The 13899-nt window shown below is 49.6% G+C and overlaps 1 long non-coding RNA gene across 2 annotated transcripts; it reads left to right on the plus strand.

Annotated features, from left to right (window-relative positions):
* Nucleotides 1-245: 245 nt before the first annotated feature.
* On the plus strand, nucleotides 246-12021 carry LOC141572756 (uncharacterized). Of its 2 annotated transcripts, none has more exons than XR_012498215.1 (3): nucleotides 246-691; nucleotides 2832-4550; nucleotides 11692-12021. It is a non-coding gene; the product is annotated as an uncharacterized LOC141572756 (long non-coding RNA). The 2 variants fall into 2 exon arrangements; XR_012498216.1 differs by having other exon boundaries at nucleotides 246-643.
* Nucleotides 12022-13899: the final 1878 nt, after the last annotated feature.

A 13899-nucleotide genomic window follows, 5' to 3' on the forward strand; every position in this document is an offset into this window, starting at 1 on the left:
CTTTCTATGAGGAAACCGTGCCTCGGTTTTCAAAAGTTTCAGAACTCGAACGGTCTTCCAGAACGGATTACGTTAAAAAACCGAGGTACCACTGTATATAGTTAGATGATACTTGTTTCATTTCCATTACAGGGTCTTTTGGATCCTAAGGTTATAAGTCCTTTTTCTTTATGTGTGACAATGTAAATTTAGGTGACTTTTTTTTATTCTAAGTTTTCATTACTTTCCTAATATGTGATCATGATATGAGACCTGTGTTGTTGAACTTTCTTTCCTTGTGCACAACTGCAGATACTAGAGTTTTCTAACTCGATTTTTACCCTCCCCTGAAGTCTTCTTTACTGAAAGCCTTATGTTTCACATTTGTTTATTTCTAGTGGATGCCACATCTGTGTTCCTCACAGAAATTCGTAATTGCGGGAAGATTTTAGACGCTGACGGTCTCATCTGATTATGTTCGTATTTTGACATCTGCTCATTGTCCTTGACCCTGGTTTGATACTGGACACGATGCATTGGGTTATGAAGAGAGACCTTGTAGCATGAAGATGAACGCTGGTGTCCAGACGGTTCCATGAATTGTGTCGTCAGCCTGGGAGAGGTGGGAACTATATCCCATCGTCCTTCTGTTTGTGGTTCCGAGGTAAAGGTCATGAGAAGAGGAAGCTATGACTCGCTTCTGTAGTGTCAAGTGACAGATGCGTGGGGACTCAGTGGGCCTCAGTCACAGCACATCCTTCTCACTCCGGGCTCTGCCCATCTGGAGCAGCCCCAAGGAAACACATGTGTGATGGTAGTTCCCTCCTAGGCAGCACATTCCACAGACTGTTCCAGGGCCTCCCCCATTGTGGACCCTCTGGTTTGCAGGTTCACACAGGTCCTTGCATTTTCCTGTAGCTGTCTGCTGTCCATCAGGTCACTCTTTGTGGCTGTCGCTCTTAGCGATCTTTTCTCATGCTGTAACCTGCCCTCATCTTCAATGCTTCTATCAATACCTGATTTCTGTAGGAAGCATCTTGTTCCTCTATACATCTGTTTCCTGCCTCCACCTGGACACCTCTAATGCTGCAGCCACAAATGCAAGAACCTTACTTCCCCGGTTGCATTTTTGAGAGGCTGCACTGACGCTGCATTTCTTGACTGTGGATACTCCTGTGATTACAAGAAGTACCTGAGTACATTTGGTGATTGAGGAAGCTCCCTTTTACACCTGACTTCCATCTAAATGATAAACCTAGTATGTTCAATTCTTATACATTTTTATGCAGTTCCATAGTGTTTAATTGTTTCATTTTTTATATGTAGTTCAAAACCGATGTGCATTATTGCCAAGTATAGTTCTCTGCATTATTTCTTACAAAGCTCTTATTACTTAGTTTTCAAATTTGTTTTATCCTTTAAAATGTTGTATTTCATGAATGTTGCGACAAATCAAGAGTTAACAGGAGTGGGCTTGTGAGAGGCAGGATGGGACAGGCACCGAGTTAAGAGGAGAGAGCTTGTGGGCTAACCAGAATGAGCTAAACATTAACTGCTTGGCTCTGAATCCCCTGGCAAGCACTGCACCTGCAAGCTGACAAGCAACTTATACCCATCATAGGCAGGAACAGAACAGTTCCCAATGGAAACAGCCATGTCGACATCCACCATAGATGGGAACAGGACAGTTCCCAGGAAAAGACAATTGTGACAGCAGCCCCCCTGCAAGATGACAATCATCCTATGTCCCACTTAGAAAAATGTAAAACCCCAGCACTCCTTTCTCATCAGTGCAGCTGTCCCTACTGGGCTCTGCCCTGGCAAAACTCCCTTTGCCAGTAACTTTCAAAATCTTCCACAGCTGTCTCCATCGCACTCTGCCCTGGCACAACTCTATTTGCTGGTATCTCTCTTACCCCTCTGTCTCGGCAGCTTTTTCTCTCTGACTGCTCTGGCAAAACTTCTTCTGCCAGTTCCAAACAGATCTCTCTCTCTCTCTCTCTCTCTCTCTCTCTCTCTCTCTCTCTCCTTTCAATAAATCTTTTCTTCCTCTTGTAGAGTTTCATAAATCCTTTTACATTCTGCAAATGACCAGGGGTTAATTCTATACCAATACATTTTGGTGCCAAAACCCAGGAGTTCAACTGTACCTTCTCCTCTCCAGGAGTTTGATTCTACATCCTCCCCTTTGGGAATTTGACTCTACTTCCTCCTCTCCAGGCGTATAACTCTACCTCATTCTCTCCCCCGCCCGGGTTTTCTCCTGGTGGCTCTCGGGAGTCTCTCGCAGATCCCCTCCCTTGAGGGTTGGAAATTGACGTTTTAGGCTGGGGTTACTCTCCAGAGGAAACGAAAGTCTGACCTCTGTTGGTTGGGGAATCCCCTTGCTGGACACGGCGTGAGGCTCCTTTCTATTTCTTGGGGGACAGGCAAGTCACATTGGCTGCACTCTTAGTGGGCACGGGATGGACACGTAAACACCCTTAGGGCATCCGCCACTTGAAAGAAGTCTCCCATGATAGGACGACTTGGTAACGCTCCAGGACTCTAGGAGCAGGTCCCGCCAGGCGCAAGGCAAAGACCCGCTCATCGGACAGGCTCACGAGTCTAAGACACACAGTCCCCCTCCCCACTGGATACTCCCTAGTTCTTTTCAGTGACTCAATCCCCATGCTTTTCTTGCTTCTCTGGATCTCCGTCGCCACCTCCATGGGCCTTTGGTCAGTACGTGATACGCCTTGAGACTTCCGTGATGCGCCGGGAATTCCCGGGGCGGGTCTACAACCCTGGACCATAGGTGTGCAGGAGACACCCTCTCAACTAACGGTCATTTCTTTCCTCTCTTCCCCCAGAGTACACAGTAATGAGCACACTAATTCCGTAACTCTTGGGTCAGAGACTTGTTCGGAGGCTCTTTGGGGGAATGCCCCTCAATCTCGGAGTCCAGCTATCACAAGATCACCATCCCTAGCACCATGGGCAGCTCCTCTGTCCCTCTCAACTCTCCTCTTGGCTGTCTCTCCTCTCTTAAGAATTGGACAAAATTTGACCTCTCTCCTCTCAAAAAGCTTTTTCCAACTCTCAGTAACTTTCAAGACCTTACAGATAATCTGAAATATAAAGAAAGCCACTGTTGCCACAGCCTGAGGCTGAGGTAACTGAAGAAAAGAGGCACTTATAAAGCGGAACACAAGCAGCTAATCTCTCGAGCCAAACCTCCACCTTTTGTTCCAGCCTCTTCGAAATTGTTCTATTAGGGACAATTAAAAGATCTCAGATCCCTCCTAGACCTTCTCACAACCCACCTCCTTCCCCTCTTACCAATCCTTCCTCAAATCCCGCTACTCCTTCCACCTCTCCTGCAGCTCCCTGTCCATATTTTACCCCAGCTCCCAGTCCTGCAGGCACCACATGTAGTAGAGCTCATTTTAACGCAGACTCCCTGCTGCCTCTCTGGGAGTTCACAAATGGAGAGGCCAGTACAATTACGGTTCATGTCCTTTCCCCATGGCAGATTTAGCTCAGGTAGAGATAAAATTAGGAACCTATTCTGAAGACCCTTCTAAGTTCATTAAGGAATTCCAGGGCATAACCATGGCCTTTGATCTAACTTGACAGGAAATTCACATCACTATAACCACCTGCTGCTCCTTAGAAGAAACAGACCATATCTGGGCTCTTGCCCAAAGATATGCAGATGAGCAAGCTGCTGGGAACCCAGGACAATACAGGATTGGGGCTGAGGCTATTCCCAGTCATGATCCAATTGGAATTTTCAAGCTGGCCAACAGGGCCGGAATAGATGAGCTCATATGGTCACCTGTCTTATTGAGGGCATGAAAAAAGGCATTATTAAAGCAATGAACTATGAGAAGATGAAGGAAATTACTCAAGGAATGGATGAAAACCTGGCCCTCTTTCAATCCCACTTGACTGATGCCCTCTGAAAATATAGTAACGTAGATCCATCTAGCCCTGATGACATAACTATTCTTAACATGCATTTTATTCAGCAATCAGCTCCAGATAGCAGACAGAAGCTTCAGAAATTAGAGATGGGTCCCCAGACTCTGCTTCCAGTTCTCCTAGATACAGCCTTTAACAACAGGCACAAGGTAGAGAGGGAGACTGGGTACAGAGGGATGAGGAAAAGGGTCAGAGAAGGGCTCACTTAATGGCCACTGCCCTTGCCAGCGCCCTGCCCTTTCAGTCTTACCCGGGTTTGGGCCCACAAGCAGAGAGGCCACCGAAGACAGGCCCAAACACCTGTTAAACTGTCATCAGGAAGGACACTGGAGTAAGACTAGTCCTCACCTGGCCAGGAAAATGCGCCCTGGCCCATGTCCCCTTTGCAAAAAGGAAGGATACTGGAAGTAGGGCTGCCCCCTCTCTCCTTGAGGAGGGAGGCCATCCTGACTCCTAAAAGACCAAAAGGATGGCTCCTCCAATGTCAGTCACCATTGACTATGAGCCAGACAATTGCCACCTCGAATGATGGGCCCCAGGATTCGTCCATGCTCCCTGCCTCAGCATCGCAGAGGCCGAGCCCAGGATAATGCTTCACATAGCAGGTAAGAATGTCATCTTTCTTCTTGATACGGGAGTCACATTCTCTGCTCTAATTCATCACCCCGGCCCTACACTTCCCTCCAGCCTCCTCCTAACAGGTATTGAAGGCAATCTCACCACCTGCAGACAGACCCTGCCTGTACCTTGTTGCTTGAGTCCCTTGCTTTTACACGTAGCTTTCTAATTATGCCTCAGTGCCCTATATCCCTTTTAGGATGCGATATTATGCAGAAGCTATAAACTTCCCTCCAAATCTCTCCTAACCCTAGTCTAATAGCTGCTCTTCAGCCTATTTTCCCTTCTCAAGCATTTAACCCTGATCTGTCTATAATACCTCCCTGGATTGTAAAACACGTCCACCCCCTTACTCGGATCAGGAAACTCCGGGCACAGCAGGCACAGCGTCTCATCTAGCTCTAGTACACATTAGGCTGAATGACCCTACCTATTTTCCTTGTTAGTCCCGAAATCCCATTAGCAGGGAGACTCTTCTCGGGCTTCAGCCAATCATGAATGATTTCCTCAGGCCTGGGCTTTTAATTCCCTGCAACTCACCCTGCAATACACCATTTTACCATTCAGGAAGCCACCTGGGCAATACCGGTTAGTTCAAGACTTAAGCATTATTAACGAGGCAGTAATTAGCGTGCGTCCTTTAGCTCCTAGGCCTTATACCCTGTTGGGGCTAATCCCTCCGGGAACTAAATGGTTCACTGTTCTGCATCCCGCTACACCCTCAATCTCAATTTTCATTTACTTTCACCTGTACGGACCCCCCACACTCAGGTCCGCAGCCAATATAGTTGGACGGTCCTACCACAAAGCTTCCAGACAGTTCCCATCTTTTCAGCCAGGCTCTAACTGGAGACTTAAAGGGCCTTTCCCTCCTCAGGGCTACTATCCTCTTATATGTTGATGAACTCCTTGTTTGTAGCCTGGACAAGGAAAGTTCAGATCAATGTACAATAACTCTAAACTTCTTATCAGAATGGCGATACTAAGTATCAGCCCGAAAGGCTCAGGTTTTCCAACAGCAAGTACGTTATTTAGGATTTATCCTTTCACCTGGCTAATGACAGATTAGTGCTGAGAGAAAGGAACTCATCACCTTCCTAGAGCCCCAACTACCAAGAAACAGCTAAGGACTTTTTTAGGCATGGCCGGCTGCTGCCACACCTGCATTCCTCAATTCAGGGGTCGTAGCAAAGCCTCTGTATGAGGCCCTCAGGGTCTAGAGCAAGAGCCCTGAGACTGAATTGCAGACTTCAAATGCACATGCCACGTCCTTCAGAAGGGTCTCACTGAAGCTGCTGCTTTAGCTCTCCCAGGTCCCCAGATCTCTCCAACCCTTCTCACTCTGTATCTTGGAGAGGAGTGGAATTGCCTTAGGGCTCCTCATCCAGGACCTGGGCTCTGATCCCAAACACAATGCTTGTCTCTCTAACACCTTAGACACAGTGGCAAAAGGCTGGCATCCTGTGTGGGGACAGAGCCCCAGAGAGTAGTTTACAGGCTCTCGGCCTCACGTGGAAAGGTGCTGGCTTGGGTGGTGGATGGCCGTCGGCGGTGGCTGATTGGCCGTCGGCTGTGGCCGGTTAGCCAATTGGCCACTGGTATAACTGCTGCGGCTACGGAGGACTGCCGAGGAGCCGAGCAGAGCTGAGGAGAGAGGAAGAGGAGAGCCGAGGAGAGCGGAAGAGAGGAGAGGAACAGAGTCGAGGAGAGTGGAGGAGAGTCGTCGGTCGGTTGGCGGAAAGGCGGACGGCAGGTCGCACGTCCGGTGGGCCCAGCCTCCAGTGAGACTATAGCAGTATGACTCCCCTACCTATGGCTCCGTGGGTGTTCCTTTTCGGCCTCACCATATCCTGCGTTCTTGTGTGGGGAGCGGGAGCAGAGACCCCGCAGGCCGCCCCGCCTGAAAAATGGCGCAGTGAGCCGGGTCTTCCGCATGACAAATGGAACAGCAAGCAGGGTATGGTGCCGGCTGAAACTCTCCGGAATACACTGGAGCAGTTTACACGTATACAAGCTCGGCTTCGTAAGCAGAGTACAGTGCCGGCCAAAACCTACCGAAGCATGGTGGAGCAGTTTGTGAGAGCCCAGCTTCGGAACGCCCATGAGGAGCGACACGGGAACGGGAGGCGCGGTCTGCCTGGGAGACTCAAGCCTCCAGCTGGCACATCAGCCTCTTGGCCGTGGACGGCGTTGCCTTCATTTTGTTGATCTGCTGCGGCCTTAAGCTCCGAGAGTTGTGGACATCTTCCGCGGAGGCCTCCACCCACTCAGACACCTGGCACGGTGAGCAAAATTCCGACCAGGTAGGAATGGTGTCTGACTCTGGGCAGGAGGACGTGTGGCCCCCACACAGTATATGGTGTCCGGTGGCCACTGTTCTCAGGAGTTGGACCCCCAAGGGGAGGTGGGAGGACATGGACGGCTCTCCGGCCAGTGTGGAGAGGGCCCTGCAGGCTCTGGCTGAGCGGTTGCCAGAGGAGGAGAAGGCTGCGGCCGGCCGCGTGGGCTGGATGTTCCTCACGGCCTTGAGTCTCAACATGGAAAGTGGGCTTAATGAAATGTCCCAGGTGCCTGACCAGGTGTCCCAGTTGGAAGCACTGGAAGCCCAGGTCCGCCTGCTAGAACAGGGGCCCCAAGGTGGAGACTCTGAGGCAGAGGCGGAGGAAGCAAGTGGAGACAATGTAGCTCCCAAACCCCAAGCCCAGCCAATCTTGAAGCAAAGGGTAAAACATGAGCAACCTTTGGACCCCGTGGGCGTTGCTGCCGGCAACCCAGCTGTGACTGAGTTCACAACCTACACCCCATACACTCCCACTGAGTTGCAGGAGCTGGGGAGGCAGTACAGACAGCCCTGGAGAGCCAGTCTCAGCTTGGCTATTACGTTTATGGGATGAGGGAGCAGACAGCATTCTCTGCTCCCCAGGCGAGATGGAAAAGCTAGCCTTCGTGACAGTGCATCCGTCCCTGCGACAAAGGTTACAAAACTGCCATAGGTTGGCCAACAACCAGGGCAACCATTTTTTGATGGCATGGCTCACGGCTGCGGTACGCACTGTATGGGGACAGGCTGGCGAGCTGCCAGACACTGTGAGTCAATGGCAGTCATATACAGAATTTACGCAAATAATCTGTGAAATGGGTATGAGACCTGCTATTTTTAACCTCAACATGCAGGGCCCAGATGACGAGCTTTTTACTGCCAGCATGAGAGATCTGGTTTTGGATACTGCACCTGCGAGTGCTTTTGGATCCTTGGTTGCTATTCTTACACCGTATGTAGGGCGATGGATCCATGAAGTTACAACTGCCATGGCCACCCTAGGGGATGTTGAAAGCTGGAGGCAAAGGAAATTAAGACAGGAGGTCCGCACAGTTGAGACCTGGAAGCCCAAACCAAAGGTAATAGGGCGAGGTCACGGGCCTCAGAGAGTAACACGCGCACAGATGTGGCGTGATCTCATGGCAGCAGGGGTCGATAGGAAGAAAATAGACCGACAACCCAATGCACTCCTGCTTCAACTTTGGAAACAGTTGCGTCCGGAACAACAATTCCGGAGAAGCATAAAGGAGGAGTCTGGGAAAGCGCGACCCGTGTCCCTCCAAGACTTCATGCAGCCGCTTGAGGCTGACCCCTTGCAGCTTGATTAGGGGTGGGGCCAAGGTACCCAGTCAGAGGGGACGAGCAGGGACCGGAGGCCCCACGTGGGACTGTCCATACATTGGTCCCCTTCGAATGTACAGAGGGTTTTGGCTCTAGTTGACACTGGCGCCAACTGTAGTCTCGTTTATGGGAAACCAGAACTGTTCCCTGGACCAGCAGTCTGCATTGATGGCTACGGGGGAAAAACTGTGACTGTGAAAGCCGTTTCCTTACCACTGGGTATAGGAAGGCTCCCTCCTCGTACCTACAAGGTTTATGTCTCCCCCGTTCTGGAGTAGACTAGGGGTGGACGTGCTACATGGCCTCAGCTTACAGACGTCGGTAGGAGAGTTCCGTCTCCGGATCCGGGTGGTGAAAGCGGTGACATGCGGGCATGCTCACCACCCTCCTCAAGTGTTGCCACAGCCCTGGCGCGTGGTTACAGTGCGACAGTACCGCCTGCCAGGAGGACAGGAGGAGATTGGTCATACAATATTGGAATTGGAAAAGGCACATATTGTGAGGCTAATGCACAGTCCCTTTAACTCCCCAGTATGGCCTGTCAAGAAGCCAGATGGGACCTGGCGAATGACTGTGGACTATAGGGAGCTAAATAAGGTGACGCCACCCTTGCACACTGCAGTGCCCTCAATTCATGATTTAATGGATCGTCTGACTGTCCGCCTGGGGACATATCACTATGTAGTGGACTTGGCCCTGGCAGGTCAAAAGCCCCCACTGTCGGTGGTTGGGTCTGATAGCCCCATGGGGGGCCGGTTTGACTCATGATTTGCAAGTGACGCCAGGGGTGGTGGCTGAGTGGCCACCGCAAGTGACTGTAGTATACAGAGGTCCCGATACCGGGATGATTTTGTGAGGAAACTATGTGCTCTCACTATGGCCTATTATGGGGTCCCCTGTTCTGTTACATGTTGAAACTATGCAAGGGACCCCAAGTACTGCCATAAAGGTCTGGTACCACAAACCGGGAAAGGTGCCAGTGGCAGCGACCCTCCTTTCCCAGGACAAGAAGCTAGCATGTATCCTCCCAGATGGAAGGGATTTGCCACTGTTGGTTCCTAAGACTACCGTTTCTTTTCATCCGTAGGTGTCAGTAGGCTAATATGGCACAGGGACCCTTGCGGAAGACGCTTGTCGCGTAGATTGTGAGGCGAGAACCTGTAGGGATGGAGTGTGGGGACAGAGCCCGAGAGTAGTTTGCAGGCTCTCGGCCTCACGTGGAAAGGTGCTGGCTCGGGTGGTGGATGGCCGTTGGCTGTGGCTGATTGGCCGTCGGCTGTGGCCAGTTAGCCGATTGGCCACTGGTATAACTGCTGCGGCTACAGAGGAGAGCCGAGGATTGCCGAGGAGCCGAGGAGAGCCAAGGAGAGCGGAAGAGAATAGAGGAACAGAGTCAAGGAGAGTGGAGGAGAGTCGTCGGTCGCTTGGCGGAAAGGCTGACGGCAGGTCGCGCGTCTGGTGGGCCCAGCCTCCAGTGAGACTATAGTGGTATGACTCCCCTACCTATGGCTCTGTGGGTGTTCCTTTTTGGCCTCACTATATCCTGCGTTCTTGTGTGGGGAGCAGGAGCAGAGACCCCGCAGGCCGCCCCGCCTGAAAAATGGCGCAGTGAGCCGGGTCTCCCGCACGACATCCTGCCTCAGAGTTCTTGCAGCTTTAGCCTTCCTATTAAAGCAGGCTCAGAAGTTCACCTTGCATCAGCTTCTAACTGTTTTTACCGCACATCAGGCCACAGATGTCCTTAATTCCAAGGCATCACACTGGCTGTCAAAAAACAGGCTTGCCCAATATCAAATCTTGTTTTTAGACTCCCCAGACCTAACCATCAAGCCTGCAATACCTGGAACCCCTGTACCTTGTGCCAGATCCCTCCTCCCCAACCCAACAACAGTGCCTAGAAGCTCTAAACTTTTCCCGTGCTGCTCAGGATTTAGAAGACACTCCCTTTCCAGACCCTGATGTAATCTGGTTCAGAGATGGGAGTTGCTTTATATCCCAAGGGCAGAAAAGAGCAGGATATGCTGTTGTTTCTTCCACTATGGTAATAGAGATGGGGCTCTCCCCATCCATACTTCAGCTCAAAACGCTGAATTAATAGCATTAACCAGTGCCTTACTCCTAGCTAAGGACTTAAGAGACATCATTTATAGATTCAAAGTATGCCCATCATGTCCTACATGCAGCCATCTGGCAAGAAAGGGGCTTTCTGACAGCCCAGAATAGCCCCTTGAAGCACAAAGAAGAGATTTCAGTTACTTGCGGCAGTCCAGGCCCCTACTAAAGTCACTGTCATCCACTGCTGGGGCCACCAATCAGGTAGCGACAAGATACCTCAAGGAAATAATTTTTCTGACTGTATGGCTAAGTCAGCTGCTTTTTGTACAGAAGGTTATGATATGAAAACAGGGGAGCCGGACACTCCTCTCTCGACTCTCCTAGGCCATAATCCTTAGAGTGCCCTCACAGGCTCTGTCCGTTTTTACCCATAAACCTTACTTTCCAACCTGTCTATAGCCCTAAGGAAAGACAAAAGGCAAAAAGGGAAGGGTGGTAGACCCCTTCCCCTAACTCTCAGGGATGGCGCACAGACCCCCAAGGGAAACTCAATACCTGAGCTTCTCAGCGGAAGCTTGTTTACAATTTACAGCATTCTACTCATCTGGGCGCTATAGCTTTACTTGAGATTGTCAAGCACCACTGTACAGGGCACAATGTCCTCTGGGAACTCCAAAGCATTTCTAAGATGTTCCCCATTTGCCTCAAGGCTAACCTGGAGGGACACCTTCGGCCCCTCTCACTCTTACAGGCGGTTCAAAGGAGAGGGCAGTCCCTGGGGGAGGACTGGCAAATAGACTTTACCCGTATGCCCCCCTGCAAAGGATATCAGTATCTTCTCGTTTTTGTTGACACCTTTACTGGATGGATAGAGGCCTACCCTACTAAGACCAAGAAGGCCTCAGAAGTCCCCCAAGCCCCACTCGAGGAAATAATTCCTGTTTGGCCTGCCTCGTTCCTTGGAGAGTGACAAGAGGCCTGCTTTTTGCTCAGTTTACTCAGCAAGTCTGTGAAGCCCTTAAAATTACTTATCATGTACACTCTGTCTGGCACCCCGTCCTTGGGCAATGCAGACAGAGCTAATGGGCATCTCAAGAAACAGCTCACTGATCTCACCCAGGAACTCCAATCATCCTGGACCCAGCTTTCACCGTTAGCACACCTAGTCTCAGGGTCAGTCCCCACTCGGATGCTCACCTGAGCCCCTGCGAACTCCTCTGTGAGAGGCCTTTCTTATCTAGACCTACTACTGCATCAGCTAATACCAGTTGTGGTGGGAAAATCTCCCTGTCTTGGGGGTCCTGGTAGTGGACTTTTCTCTCACCTTTACTGGTTCCTCTTCTCATTATCCTTGGGCTACTCTGATTTGGACCTTGCCTTTTTAACCTGCTATTCAAGTTTATCTCTTCCAGAATCAAGTCTATTAAGCTACAGATGACTCTTATACAAGGCTTCCAGCCCATCCCCCCGAGCAACTGTATAACCACCTTCGGTTCCTCGGATGGAAACTCTAACTTCCAGCCTGAACTCCTTAGCTCAGTTCAATCGATACATGAGGCTGCCTGGGTTTTCCGGGGCCGTCATTCCACCATCTCTAACCAGCCTGAAACAGCTGCAGAAGACTGACCACCGCCCCTTTTCCTAAGAATAGTTACCAAACCCAGAGCGGGTATTTGTTATGCCCGCCTCCTGGGCAAGATTATTTTATAAATAAATTAGCAGTGGCTTCAACTTCTTAAAAATTAATATGGACACCATGAAAGCTGCAAATGACTCCTTTCCATCAGGAGCAGAAGCGCTGCACTTCGCAAAGGGAGCTTTCTGCCATTCCTCCTTTTATTTTGCTTTGCTTTCTCAGAGAAGGTAAATTAGAGACACGTACATCAGCAGCTCAGGTTAAAGAACGGGGAAGAAGAGAAAAAAAGAGTTTCATTTCATGTCCCAGTGGTTTAGAACTTTATTTGGAGCTAGTCACACCCCCGTCTTCCTCCGAGCCATTCTGACAGCAGCACAGCCTGGGCTGCCAACCGGCAGACACAGGCACCCTGCGCTTTGCTGGAAACACACCGAAAGGCCGCGGAGAAGGTCTGGAGGTTTCTGTCAATGGTCAGGCAAGTTCAGTTTCCGGAAAGGGAAGTCCACTTGTGGTCAAATACGCCAAGAGCTGATTGCTAAGTCCTGCCCAGTGTCAGCTTCTTCCAGAGGTTCTTCCAGAGGATCTCAGGCATGTCTTTCAACTCAGGTTTTTCCTCCAGAAAGATGGCTGCATGTTTTTCCCCTTGAGAAGATAAAATAGCTCCACTTGGCAAAAATAACTGCCTTTATGAATGTGACCAAAATAGGCAAAGGCCCTGAAACCATAACCATGTTTATGCCCTGGTGAGGTACATTTCTTCCTTTCTACCCCAATTCAGCCTTCCCCCCAAGCGAAACAGAGCAGAGATCTTAAAGAATCAGATACCTTTAGGAAAATTAGCATATCACAAATCTCTATCATTCATTGTCCTATTAGTTAAAACTCCCTCTTAAAAATTTCCATACTTTCATGGCAAATTCAAAAATGATGGAAGTAAAAAGGACTTGGAAGTCTCATAAATTCTCAAAGTACATTCTGGACTATCAAAGGTGCAATTATTTTATCTCCCTTTACAGGAAATTACATGTTGTCTCTTTCTGCCTTTGAAAAATGATAATCCATATACAATGGTTATGGTGACTATATAATGGCCAGAATTCTAGATGAATGAAGACGACTCCAACCCCACCAGGTATCAGAGGCTTTATTGCACATTCCATTCTGGAGCCGCCATAGAGACAACCTTACTGGGACTCCTTTGCTACTTTGTTATAGCTGCAAACTCCAAAGTTGACAAGAAACAAATAAACGTCAAAAAAAAGCTCAGTTTTTGGAAAATCAGCAATAAAAAAAGCCTTTTAATGGACACAGCAGGAATCCCCCTCAAAGCACCACTACTAAGCAGTTCACTGAAGTGAAATTCAGGAGGTCTGACAAGCACAGAGGTCACTGACTTTGGGAACTCAGAGGCTGCAGATTCAATTCCCACAGGGGACAGTGGGCTCTCAACCACAAGGTTGCTGGTTCCACTCCTCGACTCCCGCAAGGGATGGTGGGCTGCGCCCCCTGCAACTAGCTACGGCAACTGGATCTGGAGCTGAGCTGTGCCCTCCATGACTAAGGTTGAAAGGACAACTTGACTTGGAAAAGCTCCTGGAAGTACACACTGTTCCCCAATAAAGTCCTGTTCCCCTTCCCCAATAAAAATCTTTAAAATAAAAAGAGAAAGTGACCCATGTAGCAGCAACAGAAGTGGCACAGCCCAGATCCTGCTGTGGTCCAGTCCCACACAACACAACCCTTATCAGGAAGGGCCTCGTTTTCTATGAGGGCAGTAGGATGTGTGTGCTTTGGGATTGAAGAGCTGGGAAGCTCTTCTGAACAACCCACTCATCAAATTATAAAGTTTGCAGAATTCATATTGCGTGAAATGATTTCTACAGCCTTTGAGGATTTTTTTTTTTAAGTTTTAGTTTCAGCAATTAGGAAAATTGTCATAGATTGGTGAAAATTAATGTGCACATAAAGTCACCATTCCGGAAGG

This window comes from Rhinolophus sinicus, linkage group LG07 (genome assembly GCF_036562045.2).
Source record: "Rhinolophus sinicus isolate RSC01 linkage group LG07, ASM3656204v1, whole genome shotgun sequence".
Classification (NCBI taxonomy): Eukaryota; Metazoa; Chordata; class Mammalia; order Chiroptera; family Rhinolophidae; genus Rhinolophus; species Rhinolophus sinicus.